The sequence below is a fragment of the Bufo gargarizans genome, chromosome 3 (genome assembly GCF_014858855.1).
Source record: "Bufo gargarizans isolate SCDJY-AF-19 chromosome 3, ASM1485885v1, whole genome shotgun sequence".
NCBI classification, from domain to species: Eukaryota; Metazoa; Chordata; class Amphibia; order Anura; family Bufonidae; genus Bufo; species Bufo gargarizans.
This window is the reverse complement of record NC_058082.1, coordinates 158,310,584-158,327,275: the sequence shown is the minus strand read 5'-3', so window position 1 is coordinate 158,327,275 and position 16,692 is coordinate 158,310,584. Positions and strand designations below refer to the sequence as shown.

At 40.5% G+C, this 16,692-nt stretch overlaps 1 long non-coding RNA gene across 1 annotated transcript; it reads left to right on the top strand.

Annotated features, from left to right (window-relative positions):
• The first annotated feature begins 4,406 nt into the window (after window positions 1-4,406).
• LOC122930864 lies at window positions 4,407-16,467 on the top strand. Its single transcript, XR_006388182.1, has 2 exons — window positions 4,407-6,163; window positions 6,279-16,467. It is a non-coding gene; the product is annotated as an uncharacterized LOC122930864 (long non-coding RNA).
• Window positions 16,468-16,692: the final 225 nt, after the last annotated feature.

Genomic DNA, 16,692 nt, shown 5'->3' with positions numbered 1-16,692 from the left:
CTGGTCTTCCCATCATCTGACTCCACTAGTTATATCTGCCATGCCATCAGTATTGGAATTATTTATATTAATCTTATAGGGACTGTGATATATTTATTTGCTGTCTGCAAGCCTGAATGATTTTGGCCGCAGATTATTGTTCCATCTGTTCTTTTCGGGATGCCTATTTCTGCAGTTCCTCTTCAGATAAATTTGCACTTGAATAACTCTTTTTAACATAAGTGATGTACTATTAGGTGTGTTGGTTTATGTATGAGGTTATGAAATATTAGATGTTTACTGGAGCTTAGCTAATGTGAGTGTTTTGCATTTGTTTTATTATCAAAATGTAAGAACGGTGCTTTTTTTATTTTATTTTTTTAAAATGTATTTTAATCATGCAGTTTTAGTATCCATATATATATATTAGACCTCATCCAAACCATTGTCGTGTATAATGCAATAAGGCAAGGCAGATAGGCAACTTAGTGTCTTTATGTTTCCATGACTGTTACTAAGTTATGTGGAAACATGGCATTAGCTAAAAAAATATCTTTTTTTTTTTATTGTCTTTCCTTACACATCAAATTCTCACACGCTACATTTTTTTTTATCCTTCATACATTTTTATCTACCAAAAAATATTTCCTATTCAGTTGTGTCAATTGGTTGGCAAAAAAGGCGAAAGGGATCAGCAATTAAAAGCAGAAAAATGCAGGTGCTATTTATTTTAGGGCTTATTTTTGGGGAGTTTAGGGCTTATTTTAGAAGGTTTTTTTTTTTTTGTTTTTTTCCCCCCCCCCCTCCTTTTCCTTGCTCTTGAGTTAGTTTGGAGAGCTTTTTGTTATTTTTGCATGTCCTAATGCATTTCACCAGCAAAATAAAAACTCTTCAGGGGAAACATGGGATTAAGAGCTGCAGTTGGGTTATAAAATATCACAAAATAGGGTTTCGCATGTTCAGCTGAACTAAAATATATTACCGCAGTATATTAACGCCCTGTCTGTTACATTTCAAAGCAAATAAGTTTAAACCTCTAAAATCTACTTACTAAGCTAATCATTATGCGTCATTATTAAATGATGTCAGTGTTAGACTTCTGCCATTTATATGCCTATAGGATCATGGGCTCAAATTTAACATATCTACCTACCCTTTGGTGTAATCAGGGGTGTGTGTATATATATATATATATATATATATATATATATATATATATATATATATATATATATATATATATATATATATATATATAATATTTTTTTTTTTTTTTTTTTTTACTTGTTAACATAGTTGTGACCCAGCTATATGGTTTACAGGGATATAGTCTTTTTACAGGTTGAAGTAGTTGAACTTGTGGTGCATGTATATGTATTTACTGCTCTTTAGATTTAAGCAAGATAGGGCTGTGCTGGAGTGTATTTGGCGATTAATTAGATAACTTACACCAGTTTGCATAGAATAGACAGTAGCTCATGTCACAAGTCCGTTCCCCACAGCTCATCCTATTTTAAAATGTACTTTCTATACTGTTCAGAAAAGAAGAAGAAAAAAAACTTTTTGGGGAAGGTGTATAAAACATGTCTAGTTTCACACGGCTGCAATAAAGCTGCATTTTAGTGTCCACCTGGAGCTCTGTTCACATCTAATCTTTCATTATTTCATATTCAGTATTCCCCGGCATATAACTGAAGCAAGGCTCCACCATCTGCTACTGGAAGACATACAAAAAAAAGTTATGCCAGTGCATGCCTCCCCCAACACAGGCAGAAATGACAGTCTTATGGCCTGCTCCTGGGAATGCGAGCTTATGATTGTATGGTGTATACACCAGGAACTGTCTTGTGGCATGGCAAACCTGTTCACATATGTGAACAGAGACTTAGAGCTGCAACAACACAGTAGATTTTCCAGCCATAGTGCAGGTGCTAAAACTAGCTGTGTGGAAAGGGCTACAAGCTGTAAATGCGCTGCCCTGGTCCATTGTCCAGCCGACGTTACAACATACTGGCACATTCCTGTTTATTTGGTCTCTTTTATAGAACAGTAAGCCAAAGAAAGTAGACTTGCCTTCTACTTACCTATACACGCATAATCATGGAACCATTTGTATATAGGATATAACTAATGTGATGGGTCCTTCCAGAGTTTACACTGACCATTTATACTGCACTTCTATCAGTTTAGAGACTGAGGTCTGCGTTTTAGAGACTAGGTGGTAAACATACCTGCAAAAGAAGGGCCTAGTGCAGTTTTAGGTTTTGTGGCAAATTCTTCCCCTCATGTTAAACTACCTGCATCATACGGGTATAAACTGTACATTTACCCAGACTGCACAAAGAACAGATCTCTTGCTCAGAGCAATCGGTCTCTCTCGAGACATTGTTCTCCCTGCTCGGCTTTATATTGGTAGTTTTGCTCCAGGTCTTTAAGAAAAGCCTCTTTTTTATTTCTAGGTCTTTACAACCTAGGGGTTAGTGAATTTTTTTTATTTTTTTTTACATTCCCTTTCCTATTTTAAATAATTAAAAGGGTTATACCACAAACACATTTATTACCTTTCCCCTGGAACACCAGTTCCTGAGGAACTTGAATGCAGCAGTGGCCACGCATTCAACCTACCGCTTTATTTAGTGACCATGGGACTGACTGAGATGGCAAGCTCTGTATACATATGTTTCTATGGGCATTGAATGGAGAACTGTAGTTCTGTGTGGCCCAAGACCCCTGTTCTAGTGATCAGTGGGGGGTCCCAGCGACCATACATTTGTAATCTGTAACGTGGATTGGTCATAGATGTGTTTTGTTGGGTTAAGCCCTTTCAGAACGTCATAGGGTTCAGGCCTTTGAAGGGTTTATCCAGCTTCTATTACAAATGTGTGAGCCCCAGACAGATGTGTACCTTTACATTAAAAGGCCTCATGCACACGACAGTGTTTTTTCACGGGCAGTGATTTGGCTTTGGTGGTCCGTGTCCGATTTTGCTTCAGTTGTGTTTCCTTGTGTCTTCCTTTTTTGTCCCCCTGTCTGACAAAAAAAAAGGAAGGTTAATGAAAAGTGTAATTTTATTGCACCAAGGTCTTGAAGAAAAAACCTGACACGGATGACATACCAGTTGTGCATCCGTTTTTGTTTTTTTGACTGACCCATTGACTTGAATGGGTCCATCCTTCGTTTTCCACTGACAAGAATAGGACAGGTTATATTTTTTTGACTGGAATCGCGGACCCAGGGAAAAAATGGAGGACTATCAGTTTTTTTTCCTTCCTTCACAGCTCCATAAAAATGAATGGGGCCTCCGCTAAACTGTGAAAAATGACGGAACGGACGCACACAACGGTCGTGTGCATGAGGAAAAAAGCGCTAGCTTCTTGCCTTTACGTTATCAATGGTGTGGGTCCTCCTTGCTCCTTCTGGTTCCCAGCATTTAAAGTTCTGGACAGGGTCATGTGTGCTGTTGTGGCCAGTCTCTAGCCTCGGTGGTGGTGTCCCCAAACGACACCTGACCTAGCAGTCATGTGCTGCCTTAGACATGTCACTGCTGAGCCAGTGGTGCATGTGAACCTGTTCAGAAGTTTGCACACCAGGGACCGGAGGAGCCGGACTGAACCCTTGGCAATGGAATGGAGCAGTGCATGGCTTTTTATGTTGTATAGCGCTGTCCAGGGACCATGGAAAATTGTGCTAGAAGCTGAACGTCAACTTTTTGCCTTACTACGTCATTATTTCAAATACAATTAAGATTTGAAGACAAATGTGTAAATTCTGCTAAATTTGAAAATGGGGGTAGGTTTCTCAATCATCTCTCCTAGATGGGTTATGGGTTCATGGCTTTTCAGGCTCCCAGCATATAGTATCTACTGGAATGGATGGTGATGATGCCTTTTTCGGCATGCCTTCTTGCTACACTTGTCCTTTTGCACTTGTTAATTATGGCTTGCTTGTGCATGGCACTTTAGTGCATTGAGCCGGATGTGTTTAGAGTTGAATGCCTGCAAACCTACCAGTCCAAAGCACGAGCAGGGATAGCCTAGTCTGAAGAAAGAGTGGCTCTATTAATATGGTAACACACTGTGCGAACATCTTCTAACTGTGACCTTTAAATGCACAAGACAGATGCCACACTGACATCCACCTTGAAGGAGCCTTACGCTGGGTTCACACCTGAGCGTTTTACAGCGCGTTCCTACGCGCTGTAAAACGCACAACAGGCAAGAACCAATGATTCCCTATGGGAAGGGTTCACACCTGGGCGTTTTACAGCGCGTACGATCGCGCTGTAAAACGCCCGACGCTCAAACAAGTACAGGAGCTTTTTTTGGCGCGTTTGACGCGCGTTTGGGCCATAGACTCTTTGGACAACACTGCTGTCAATCACCCAAACGCCCGCCAAACGCGCGTTCACTTAAAAAAAACGCGCATAAAACGCGCGACAGAAACGCGCATAGAAACGCGCGTTTGAGAAACGCCTAGGTGTGAACCCAGCGTTAGGCTTTATTAGCATAGGAGACCCATGTGCATGGAGTCCTCACAGGTTTGTACTACGGAAGCTATTGGTGTTCTTTGTGCCGCCACGTAGTGCTACTGTGCAGAACTGTATTATGGAAATATTCTTTGGTAGAATTATTTTTCTTGTTGTAAGACTAGATGGCAGAGCAATACTATGCCTATGCATGAAGCTTCAGGCTAGTTTCACACTAGCGTTAAAGGGGTATTGTCACCTTGCTAATCATATTTATAAAGTTAAATAATGGCAATAATTTTTTGGGGGTAAAAACATTTAGGTTTATAGTTTAGAAGTTACTGCTGTTTTATTATCCCACTGGAGTCAATTTCCCATAGTTATGGCCACTGCAGCAGTTATCTAGCAGTGGCCGAGCTTGCGCGGTTCTTCCTCTCTGCTCCCTGCCTTGCCACCTTCGTCATTGTGCTAGACAGGATGACCACAGAGCCCTCCCTGGCAAGTAATACAACTCCAGCCTCTCCACCACAGACGTTTAGCCAGAAGTAACTCAACTGCACAAGAAATACTGTCAGGTTATCTTGCTGCAGATGCTCATCAAGCCTCTGCCCTGCTGTTAGGTTTGAAGAGAGAACTTCCCTCCTTCCGACTGTTTACACCTAACGGCAGGGCAGCTAAAGGATGAATGAGGGTCTGCACCAAGAAAACCTGACGGCATTTCTTGTGCAGTTGACTTACTGCTAGCTAAACGTCTGTGAGAGTATACTAAGGAACGTCCGCTTCACATGATATGAGAGCGTGCGTCTGAGGGCATGTCACGTGCTATACTAAAGTCCCGCCCGTAGCCAGAGAGATCTGAGGAGAAGGAGATAGATGTAGGGAGTAAACTCACTGATGGAAAAACCCCTTTAAGACCTCTCCGGCTGGAGATGTCTGGATTTGGCATGGCGAAAGTTACTGCATCTCTGTCCGGCCTCATTCACTTTAATGGGGGCCGGTGGAAATCTGGCTGCAACTCTGCAAACATGCCGTGAATCGACCAGACGAAAACTACTGCTCGCAGCGAATTTTCATCCGGCTGCAACCTGGTGATCTCGGACGGTTCTCATTATAGTGAATGGAGCCGGATGGAGATGCAGTAGTTTCTGGCAATGCAGGGTATACCCTGCCAGATCGTAAAACAAACTTGAAAAACAAGCCTGTGAGTTGGAGGAACCACAACCACCAAATAGTTATTGTTTAGTCATGAATGTTAATGAGGCGATCATGCCAAAATAACTTATCACCTATCCACACAATGGAGCAGTAGTGTGCATTTTAGCTCACTGCTACATTAATTTGTGTGGGACTATGAGTGCTGTCAGACCCCATAAAAGTGAGTGGACCAATGTGCACTGTTGCTCCATCCAGAGAGGGGACACCAGGACCCCTGTGTTTTGGGATCGCTGGGTGTTCCAGCGGTTGGACCCCTAGCAATCGGACATTTATCTCCTATACTGTAGATGGGTAATAAGTACTTTTTATGGGATAAGTTAAGAAAGCACTAAATTTAATAATGATGAAATTGGTATTTTCGTGGTCTCTAAGTCAGCAATGTAGGGTTTGTTTGTATTAATTCAGAATTGGGCCGAATGCACACGGCCGTGTTTCATGGCCGTGAGCGGTCCGTGGAACCACGGCCTGGATTCCTGCTGAGAGCAGGAGCACACGGCGTCATTGGTTGCATTGACGCCGTGCGCTTCCTGCTGCCGCCGCCACAATACGGTAATACACTGGTATGATCTATACCAGTGTGTTGCTGTATTGCGGCAGCAGGAAGCGCACGGCGTCATAGCAACCAATGACGCCGTGCGCTTAGGGTGTGTTCAGATGTAGGGTGATGCGGCGTGGTTGGTGGCGGATGGCTTTAACATTCTCTTTGGAACGCTGAACGTTTTTCACTTTTTATTCTTTTAATTTTTTCAGAAAATTTTTGCTTTTAAACATATATTATTATTTTTTTTACTATTGAAGCATGTTGCTGAGCAATGTTACATTGGATTCTTTTTGTAAAAATAAGTAAATCTGATAATGTTATTAGACATCACCCCTGTAAAGAAGAAAAGTCTATATCTAGTAAAACACCTCCTCACAGAATCAGTTTACATTTTTTTACAACATTTTTTTTTCCCCACTATTGGGATCTATACACAGTTTTTACAAAATTACAGCAGAAAATGGCAATATGACTATATGACTGCATGTGTAAATTAGCGGGCTTGTCTCATGTGGACATTTGTCATATCCCTATGATATGCCATAAGTGTCCAATAGGTGTGGGTCCGGACTCTGGGACCCACTCTTATTTCAAGAACATGTCCCCATTGCACGCCACAAAGAATGTAGCACATGTGGCCCTCTCTATTCACTGCAATGGGATGTCTGAAAATGGCTTCACATACTGCAATGGGATGGCTTCATACTAATGAATGGCGAAAGCTGCACATGTGCGGCCACCTCTGGGACCCACACCTTATGGCATATCTTGTGTCCAGGTGGGACAGCCCCTTTAATTCAAAGCCACATGCAGAAGTGGCATTTCTCCCCTCTCCATAATGTGTTGAGCAGAGACTTTGCACTAAATGTAACAAACGTTTGTGTGATTCAAAAGTAATGAATTTTTACATAGGAATTAAGGAATAAAAATTTATATTGTGACATAATTCTGAAATCGTGGAAGCCTGCAAATGATTATTTTTTTCTTTGCTATGATACGTTTACTATTAAGAGAAACACACTGTAGTAAATCTTCACATTTTCCCCTTTTATTTATTCCTTGTAAAAGTGTTACCACCTTCAGTCAACGCATATTACCTCAGTTTATGCTTGATGTTAAAACTTGAATGGCTATCCCCTCTCAGTGTCTACTGAGTTGGTGCAGTCACGCAGGCCAGTTTTCATTATACTTGCATTTAGTTTTCTGCACTTTTTATTTTCTTGCATATAATTTTCTATTGTGTGCCTTCTTAAAATGTAGCATATTCTATAGACTTCATTTTGAGCAGAGTGATAGGACCAGAGGTGTACATGTCTGCAAGGGAATTTCCCGTCATTGGCTTTTGGCCTGAAAAAAAAATTAATAGGGAAGACAGTATTTTCGGGCTGCCTGTAGCAATATCACGTGACAAATACACATTTCGGGCTTTCACCTCTGTCAAAACATGTCGGGTCCAAAGATATTGAGTGATGGTGTTAAGGGCTAAGGTGTGTGTAGAGTTTGTGTTTTCTCTTGCATTGATTCCTTCACCCCAGATTTAGGCATTATTTTATTGTAGGCTTGTTTGCGTTTTTGTGTTTTGGAGTATTACTATGTACTTCAGTGGTTTTGCACAAGATGATGGGAGAATAAGTCATTTAATGTGTGGACTCTCGTCTCTTGCACTCTTAATGCTGCCTTTTGTAGGATCTCCTATTCATTTCATGAGAGAAACACACAGTAGTAATTGATCAATTACTTTGCAGTTTTCTTTGTTTGCATTTTCCATCTTTTGTCGCAGTGTGTATGGTGAGAGCTGGTGTGTGTGTTGCTTTATTTTTTTCCTCCATTCTTGGGGCCCCTTTTTCCGCATAATATGAAATTTAGACAATCAAGAGTTCTGTGAAAAGGGCTTTCGTTGATTTTTAATTTTATTTAAATTTTTTCTCCTTTTTGGCCTGACTGTTCTAACCTCCTTTCTGCCCCTTTTCTCACTAGTGGGGGCATGTTGCAGCAGTTTGGCCTCCCTCCATTCTTCCTTAAAACATTTTAGCAGTTCTACCTGGTCTTGTTCTCCTTTAATGATGTTATAATGTGCATTGGCAGCACAGCTTGACAATTTTGAGTAATAATCTTGAGTGTTTATTTTTTTTTGGGGGGGTGGGGGTGCCGGGCATGGGATAAGCAAAAGGAAGATGCATTATTTTGCTATCAAAGTTATTGTGTCTGGTTACCTGAGTGCGTTGTTTACAGGGCTGTCCTGAAACTTCCATTCCTCTTCCCTCAATCCCACCCTACCTCCAGACTGTGCCGCCATTTTCCTTGGGTACTTTTGTCGTGTGGGAATGGTTACCAAATTTCATTAAACCCTTGGACTTTTTGCTTTTCACACAGCAATGTATTATGCCAAAGTACCCTTTTTATTTTTTTTTATTTTTATTTTTTTTATTTTTTTGTCCCAGTGTATTATCACCCGAACTGAACACTGGTGACTGGTAAAAATTTCTTCTAGACCTTGCATTAGGTCCTCCCTTTTGTGCCACTCTGATAATGGAAGTTTCTTTCAGCTCCTAATACAAAGCACTTGCTTCATTAATAAGCACTTTCTCATGACTCTGTCACTGTTGCTGGTACCGAGAAGTCATTGCTGCTGCAGTGGAACAAGGGTCAGTACCACAGTGCAGGGTTAAGGTGTATAAGGGTTTGATTTCCCTTAACACAAGTGAAGGAAGGGCATGAAGGAGCTGATCTGTCCTTCACTGCTGCGCTCACTCTCCAGTGGGAGAGACGATACATATGGAGATGTTGATGTTTTGAAAGTGAATGGGAAAGAATTTTAAAATAAAAAAGACAAAAAAAAATTCTAAACAGCACAAATGCATTTCACAAACAGGTTTACTTGCACTGCCACTGTATAAAAGAAGGAGCTACATCCGTTTGGATAGCTGTCGTGAGCCATATTGCTGAATGTATCCTCTGACGTAATATACCAAGATATTAAAATGAAATTGAAATGCGATTGCCACTTCATGGGTTAAGTAATGGCTGGTGGCCATCGGTTTGAATTAAGGCATTCATACCGGCAAGAAAATTGACCTTTTTTTTTATTTACCACTAACCGTTGCATTTTTTTTTAAATATGCAGGCACAATTGTATGTTCCAAACTTTGGGTACAAATAACATATGAAATATGGTTAAATTCAGTGTTCTGCTTTTCTTGTCTTCTCTTCAGAGGCCTGTTAAGCTTTATCATGTACTGTACACCTCTTGAGAAGCCGAAATGTCACGCTCAATGTTTGAAGGCAGTGAGGCAACATATTGATGCAATATGGAACAAAGTACATTTCCCAAACTGGACCAAAGCAGGAAAACTACTACTAGAGTTTTCACATGTGAAATTCTGAAAAATGTTAATGTTTAAATTTGGACAAGGTTCAGAAGCACATCAAGTGTTGAAGCGGTTGTCAATGTATGTGGCGTGCATTCAAAGTGGGCTACCAGAAATGTTTGCATGGTTGCTGATATTGGCCTACAAAGCCATTCATGTGACTTGTAGCCAAATTTATGGCATAAATCCAGTCTGTTCTAGCAATATTTTGTTTATTTTTTTTTTTTTTTTTTACATTCTAAGGTTTGCATCTAATTTAATTGCAATACAATATATCCATACATCATCGAAACGTGGCGATAGTGTTATCTTTGTTCACTTTTTTTTTTTTCTTTTTCCAACAAATGTCAGCCTGTAAACCAAAAATGCAAAGCCCAAAATTGGACTGATAGTCCCTATGTTCAGTATCCCAGTGCTGAGAGCTCAATAATAGCCAGCGTGGTGTGGGCTAATCATTTAGATTAGTACCATCAAAATGGTGGGGTATTATAGCAGTAAATAACGAGGCAACTACTAAGTATGTAGAACAAATCAACGGTTTAGAGCGTTATTGTATTCTCAGACTGAAATTAATTTCACCGTAATTACTTAAAGCACAAACACCAACATTTAAGTATTGAGGGTCAAGACTGATGACACTGCTGGTATTATGCACTGGTTTAGTTACGTTTAGCAGCCCATTAGAACACAAGTTGTTTTTTAGTTTTTTTTTTTTTTGTTTTCTGAGAAATGAATTTGTCTCAATTTTGAGGAAAGAGCTGGCACCCAGTTCCATCTCTTTGCACGTACCATTACAATATTTCACAACGCCTTGTGCAGTGATGTGGCCGGCCCATGAGATAAACAGGGATGCCTTTGCTTAAAAACCAAAGCAAAAACTCTTAGCTGTTCTAGAGGATAGAATGTCTATTTATCCTCCTTGCTTCTGGGGTGACCAGTCACCAGTTAGTGGGTTTTTCTTATTTTTATTTTTTTTGTTTTTTTTAACTTGACCTAAAATTAGCCCCAGTTGCTCTTAGATGTGGTGTTTCTAGCAGTAGGTATATGAATGAATTAGCAAAATTAAAACTAAAAAGCCTCAACGAATGGATTCTTGGAATTGGAAGCACAAATAAGGTAAATTGTGTGGAGTGTGTTTTCTGAAGTCACCTACCGTCTCCTTCAGTAAGAGGTTCTCTGCTCCTCACTACCTCCATCCTTCCCCCATTGCCACTTGTCTTATGTTTGCACATGCTCTCTGGTGACATGTCCAGAGTTTTGGACTTACATGTGGCAATAAAGTCATGATGAAGCTGTGTTGCACTCATGTAATCCATTTTGATGGAGTTTTTTCCTAACGGAGCCCAGTTGGGGTGATCCAACTTTTCATTCTATATGTAAATATCTCATTTCCCTGTCTGTAAATGCTGCACCCTTCATAGAAGTTGTAACTCAGCCTTGAGTACCCTTAGCCGGGGCTCGGGTTAATGTAACGGACCTCGTTTTTGGACGTCGGGTGAATAACACTGAACTCATAATACTGCTCTTGACAGTACTTTTCCCTTGACACCTGGCAGCAAATGTGCACAAACACTAACTGGAGTCAAGTGCTTCCAACCCCTTCCATAGTGTTTATATTGATAGTGCCATTTTTCACCAGTTTAGCCTAGTGACTTTTTTTTTTTTTTTTTTTCCTTTGCAAATGGCGCTTTAGCATTTCCGAACTTGCTGCTCGTCTGTTGTAAAAATTTGTTTGCTTGCTGTTTCTCCGTAACCTTCTTCCAATACGCAAGGAACTAAAGCCTTATTTATACCAGTACTACTTCAGCTGCTTTGAGTGAACCAGTGTTAGGCAGAAAAATAGAGGGCCACTTAATGTTAAATTGTTGCTTTTGGCATTTTGTTTATTTCCGCGCACTTTTGCTTTAGCCAAACTATGTCCATGTGAGCGTGTATCCCACTTCAATTGAGGATGTTAAAGAACAAGCCCATACAGAAATATTAAGAAATTAAGATGCTACATGCTTGAGTGCTTCCACTTGGATAGGTCTTACAGTTCCTGTGGGGAACAGCTTATACTCTAATACATTTCTGCTGTCGAGTAAGCATGTGCTTTGGCTCATCTTCTGTTTACCCGCCACTATGAATTGTGCCATAGAAGAACAACTCAGGGATGTCTAATGGCAAAGGATCTTTATCGAATCCTATGTGGCTTAACCTTTGGGGAATCAGCTATAGCAAGAATGGAAACTCTTCATTGTGCTGCCCACTAGTCAAGTCATTTTATTTTTATTAACCTGCTTTTATTGAACTCTGATATAAATTAAGTTTTATTTAGCTAATCTAGTCAGAAAATGATTTTCCCTGAAGCATTCTGATTCCAATATAATTTTGTAACTGATAGGTTATAAAGATTAGGTTTATTTTTAGTTTCTGCTAGAAATCCAAGAATCGCAATCCTAAATTTCTTATCATAATTTGGTAAGTGAAGCATTTTTGATCTGAGATCTTTGTAATACACAGATATATCGATCTCTGCTCATAAACCTTTCAATTCCAGGTTGAACCTTCGCTGTTGGATCACGTGGGCATTCAGTTTAAAAAGATTTTGCAGATATATATATATAAACCAAAACCGATCCGTCCTCCATTGACTTTCAATGGTGTTCAAGACGAATCAGTCTTGGCTATGTTAAAGATAATACAAATGCATTTGTTCTGAACGGATGCAGACTGTTGCATTTTGTGCAGATCCGTTCAGATAATACATGTGTGAAAGTAGCCTTAGTGATCCTCCAGGCAAAAGCGCAAAATTCTGCTTTTGTCATGAGTGGAAGTGTCCATCCAGCAGTTGTATCAACCTTGCTAATCCAGAGATTCATGGCGGTCTTTTTGCTTTCGTACTCTGGTTCTGGGCAGCAGTTGCCATGAACCTGTATAGGAAATGGTCCTATGGCAAAATGTGTGTAAATGAGCATAAACTAATGCTGGGATCGTTTTTGTTTTTCCTCTGGACGATCATAAGACCAGAGAACGGTGATGTGAACTTAGTCTATGTTTAACATCAGGGGGTTCTCCACTTTGACTTTTGCCCACCTGGTCACTTTAAAAAGCATATCAGTTGTTCGATAAGTGTAGAACTGTTTTTATCCTTGTGTGAACATTTGATGACAGATTTACTTTTTTTTTCCTTTCTTCTGTTTGAGTTTTCATTAATATTAATGTAGCTGAAACTTGAATATTCCCCCCCCCCCCCCCCCTTCCAGTCTGTGGACATATTTTAAGACTAGAATTCTAGTTGTATAATGTATTAACACTATATGGTCAAAGTATAATTTCTTTGTAAAGTTGACAGTATATCTTGTCTAAAATTTAGTTTTGCCAGCTGCTAAGAGGAGCACCAAACAGATGATATGCATGCTAAGGCCAACCAGCATTTATTTAGTGTATTTTTGTGACCCTACCCTGATCTTACTCCTATAAGGCTAGCTCGATGAAGAGATTTTCTCAATATGTACAATTGACGGCTTACAGCAGTTCTGCATCTGACACATACAAGTGCAGTTTATTGTAAAGCAAAGATTTATTACCTTTGTATTGCAGCAAGACTAGGGGGTTACTGGCTCTCCTGAAAGGGGTTGTCTCACTTTAGCAAATGGCATTTATGATATAGATATAAGACGTTAATGTATTGTGATGATCCATATTGCTTCCTTTGCTGCTCCTTTCCAGGGGTTGCAGCAGTGGCCATGCTTGCACGCTATAGGAAAAGATGCCGGCTTCTCTGGTGACTGGGACTGCGCTTTTCCCTGTAGTGTGAAAGCATGGCCACCGCTGCTGGATTGTGGGGAGGTTGTAACCATTGGGTTCGACCAGTGTATAATGCAATGAAAAAATGAATCAAGCCAGCAAAGGAGGCAATGTGGATAATCCGTACATTAGTGTATGGTATTAAAGAGATTTTTCCATCACAGACAATGGGGACATAGTTAGGCTATGTCCCCCATTATTCTGATAGGTGCAGGTCCCATCTCTGGGAACCTCACTTACATATAGAACGGAGCAGGGAAAGGGCACATGCGCAGCCGACTTCCAGTCATTTTTGTGGGGCCCCTAAAAATAGCCGAACACTGGCTTGGCTATTTCTACCGCCCCCATAGAAATGAAAGGGAGCTGTGGCCGCGCAAGCGCGTTACACTCCCATTCACTTGTATGGGGAGAATGCTTGGCAGTGGCCAGACCCCAGGAAACCCAGGGTCCTCCAGCCACCACTCTCCCTGCTCCTTTCTCGGTGTAGGTGAGCGTCCCAGACGTGGGACCTGCACCTATCGATATGCCCCCATTGTCTGTGATGGGAATAACCCTTTAACTTTGTCTAAATTATAAATTCCATTAGCTGAAGTGAGACAACCCCTTTAAGGAGACCAGCTGTGTATTGAGACTTGGTGGCAATGCTCCATGGGAAAATAATGTGCAAAGTTCTACTTCTTTCCCTGCGAGATACCTCTTTGCATACTACCACAGCAAGCAAATAATTAAGCATTAACACTGATCTCAAGGGACCGTCTGATTATCCAGGATGCTGGATAATTGTTTGGACTGACATTTGCAGGCCATTGTTTACACCGCTCAATCGGTACACTTTTGTCATGGGTATTCATCAAGTATTTTATTAAGCCTTGCAAAAAATAAAAGGGAGGCAGTTTGTAGGGTCAGCCTTACCCTGGGCTTTGTGGCAGTGCTGCTTTTCAGTAGAGCCATGCCACTCTCTATTCTTCATGTCTTGGTAATGTCCTAATTGGCTGCTTTGAACTTTTCAGTAACCATGTGATAACCTAACCGGTATGGCCTGGGCCTTCTATGATTTACAGGTGTGTGTGTGTGTGTGTGTGTGTTCTTGAGCCTTTCATGGAGATTGAATTAATGGTACAATAATTTGGCTTCATTTATATGACTTTGAGAAACAGGCAGCTATTAAACTGTTCTTAACACCAAATACAACGCAGCTTGGTGTACATGAGCTTATCGAAAGAGGGAACCATAGTCGCTTAGACACATTCTTGAAACTGGTGGTCATTTCAGTTTTCTATGTTTTGGGTTAGAAAAACAGATTGTACTGGACCATGTAGATATAGCAGGCTGATTCCTTTGCACAACTCGTAGACCTCTTGAGACCCTTAGATTTATGTGCGCGCGTGTGAAAGTTTTAGGGGCATTAATGGCTGTAAGTACTCGATATGTCCATGTTGTCTGAGTGGTGATGACTAGGAGTGTAGTTCTCACTGAAGTTGCAGGTTGAATTTTTATTGCACTTTTATGGCAGAAACTCAGATTCTGCTGGATGTTTAAGCTTTTTTTATTTTGATGTCTTTCTGTTAACAGAAGTCCAGTTAGGTCGGTAAGATTCTGTTCTACTTGTGAGAGTGATCGTGTTGTAGACTTTTGCTGTACTGCTTGGCATCTTCTAGTAGTCTGGCAATTCCATCCAGCTTGCATGAGTCAAGATATCGTGAGTACTCTTCTCCGTTATCTGGAAAGGCATATTTCAGTTGTGTTGAATCACTGTTCTCTGTAACAGAATGTCGTGTAAGTGCCTAGGAGAGGAGTCTGTCCTGCAGCTGTCGCAAATCAATTGAGCCAGGTTTTAGCTAGACAGTAACGCAACCTAAAATGCTAACTACCGTGTGATTTCCAGGTGAATCTCAAAATGGGTTCTGACATGTTCTCTGTCTGTAGGGAACTGTTTTCAGGAATACATTTTGTTCCCTTCTCAAGCAATTTAAATGCCTATTCCTTAAGATTTTGTCGTCTCTTTTCCGGAGACCATAAAATTTTAGATTCAGAATGCACTAGTTTTTGAAGTGAATTTTGAATTTCGCTTCATTAGTCAATCAAAGCAATTTGTAAATATTCATTGGAAGAAAATCTATTTTGGCGTTGAGGTAAACAAAAAATGAACAGACCTCTAACCTCTTTCCTTTTCTAGATGTTGGCTTGATCCATCCATCAGTGTCTTACTTTGGGATTATAGTTGGGGTGACGTGATCCCACGTGAGGCTGTTGGTGGTAACATCTAGGTGTACCTACATGTATGCATAGATTCCATTTTCGGGCTTAGAGAATGAAAATCTATTTTGCCTCAAGCAGAACATTTTAATGTTGTCTTTTTGTCTTAGTTATCTTGTACAGTATTAGTAGTAGTGAACGTAGTATTGAAGCCTTTTCTGACTTCAGAATAACCAACCCCAAAACTCGCATCACAAGATATTGCCAGACACCTTTTTGCCTTGACTCCTACAAACAGGTTAAACCTGGACATGGGGAAGCTAAATCTACTTCTTTGTTTTCCTTCTGTTTTCTGAGGTGTTTCTTCGAAGATGTACCTCTGTATTACCTGTAAACCCCCCTTATTTCCTGATTAAAACAATTTCATTTGTGAGTGGGGGATTTTGTAAACCTTATTTTAACGTTTCTTGCATCCCGTATATATGGCATATGGTTAGATTCTTCTGTACTTGTGTTTGTCACTTGTGTTTTTGTTACAGCTGGGTAATATTGCTGTGATGGCTGCTCACTGCCTCATAGTTAGGGTATGTCATAGTGATGCAACTACTGAGTGCTGGTGTGGCCTCCCTTGCTGTGGCTGTGCCTTTCTACCCCCACTTGCAAATGTTCAGTCTTCTAACAATATTACTCTTAATGTTTGTTAGGGAAAGGGTGGGTGGGACAAGGGAGAATGTGTGTGCAAAATACATTATTTTTTGTCATCCTAACTTGTGGGAGTTATAAATTGGGGATAGCTAAACATAGTGCATTCAAAAACTTGATCTCTTTTTCTATAAAGTTCCCTGCAACCAAGTCCTGCTGCTCATATTGTGGCTTTGAATCAATTCTGTTTATTAAAGAGCTTTAGCTTCTAATGTGTTATGTGCTTTCTTTTCCTTTGTCCTGCAGCTTGTAAGAATATTGGTTTGTTATAACGTGAATCTGCAACGAAGCTAAACAATTAAAGCCTCATTCACACGCCAGTGTTTTGGTCAGTGATTTCCACCAGTTAAGGGCTCATGCCCATGAACGTAAGGGCTCTGTGTCCGTGCTGGAGACCGCAAATTGCAGACTGCAACTAACGGGCACTGGAATTCCAA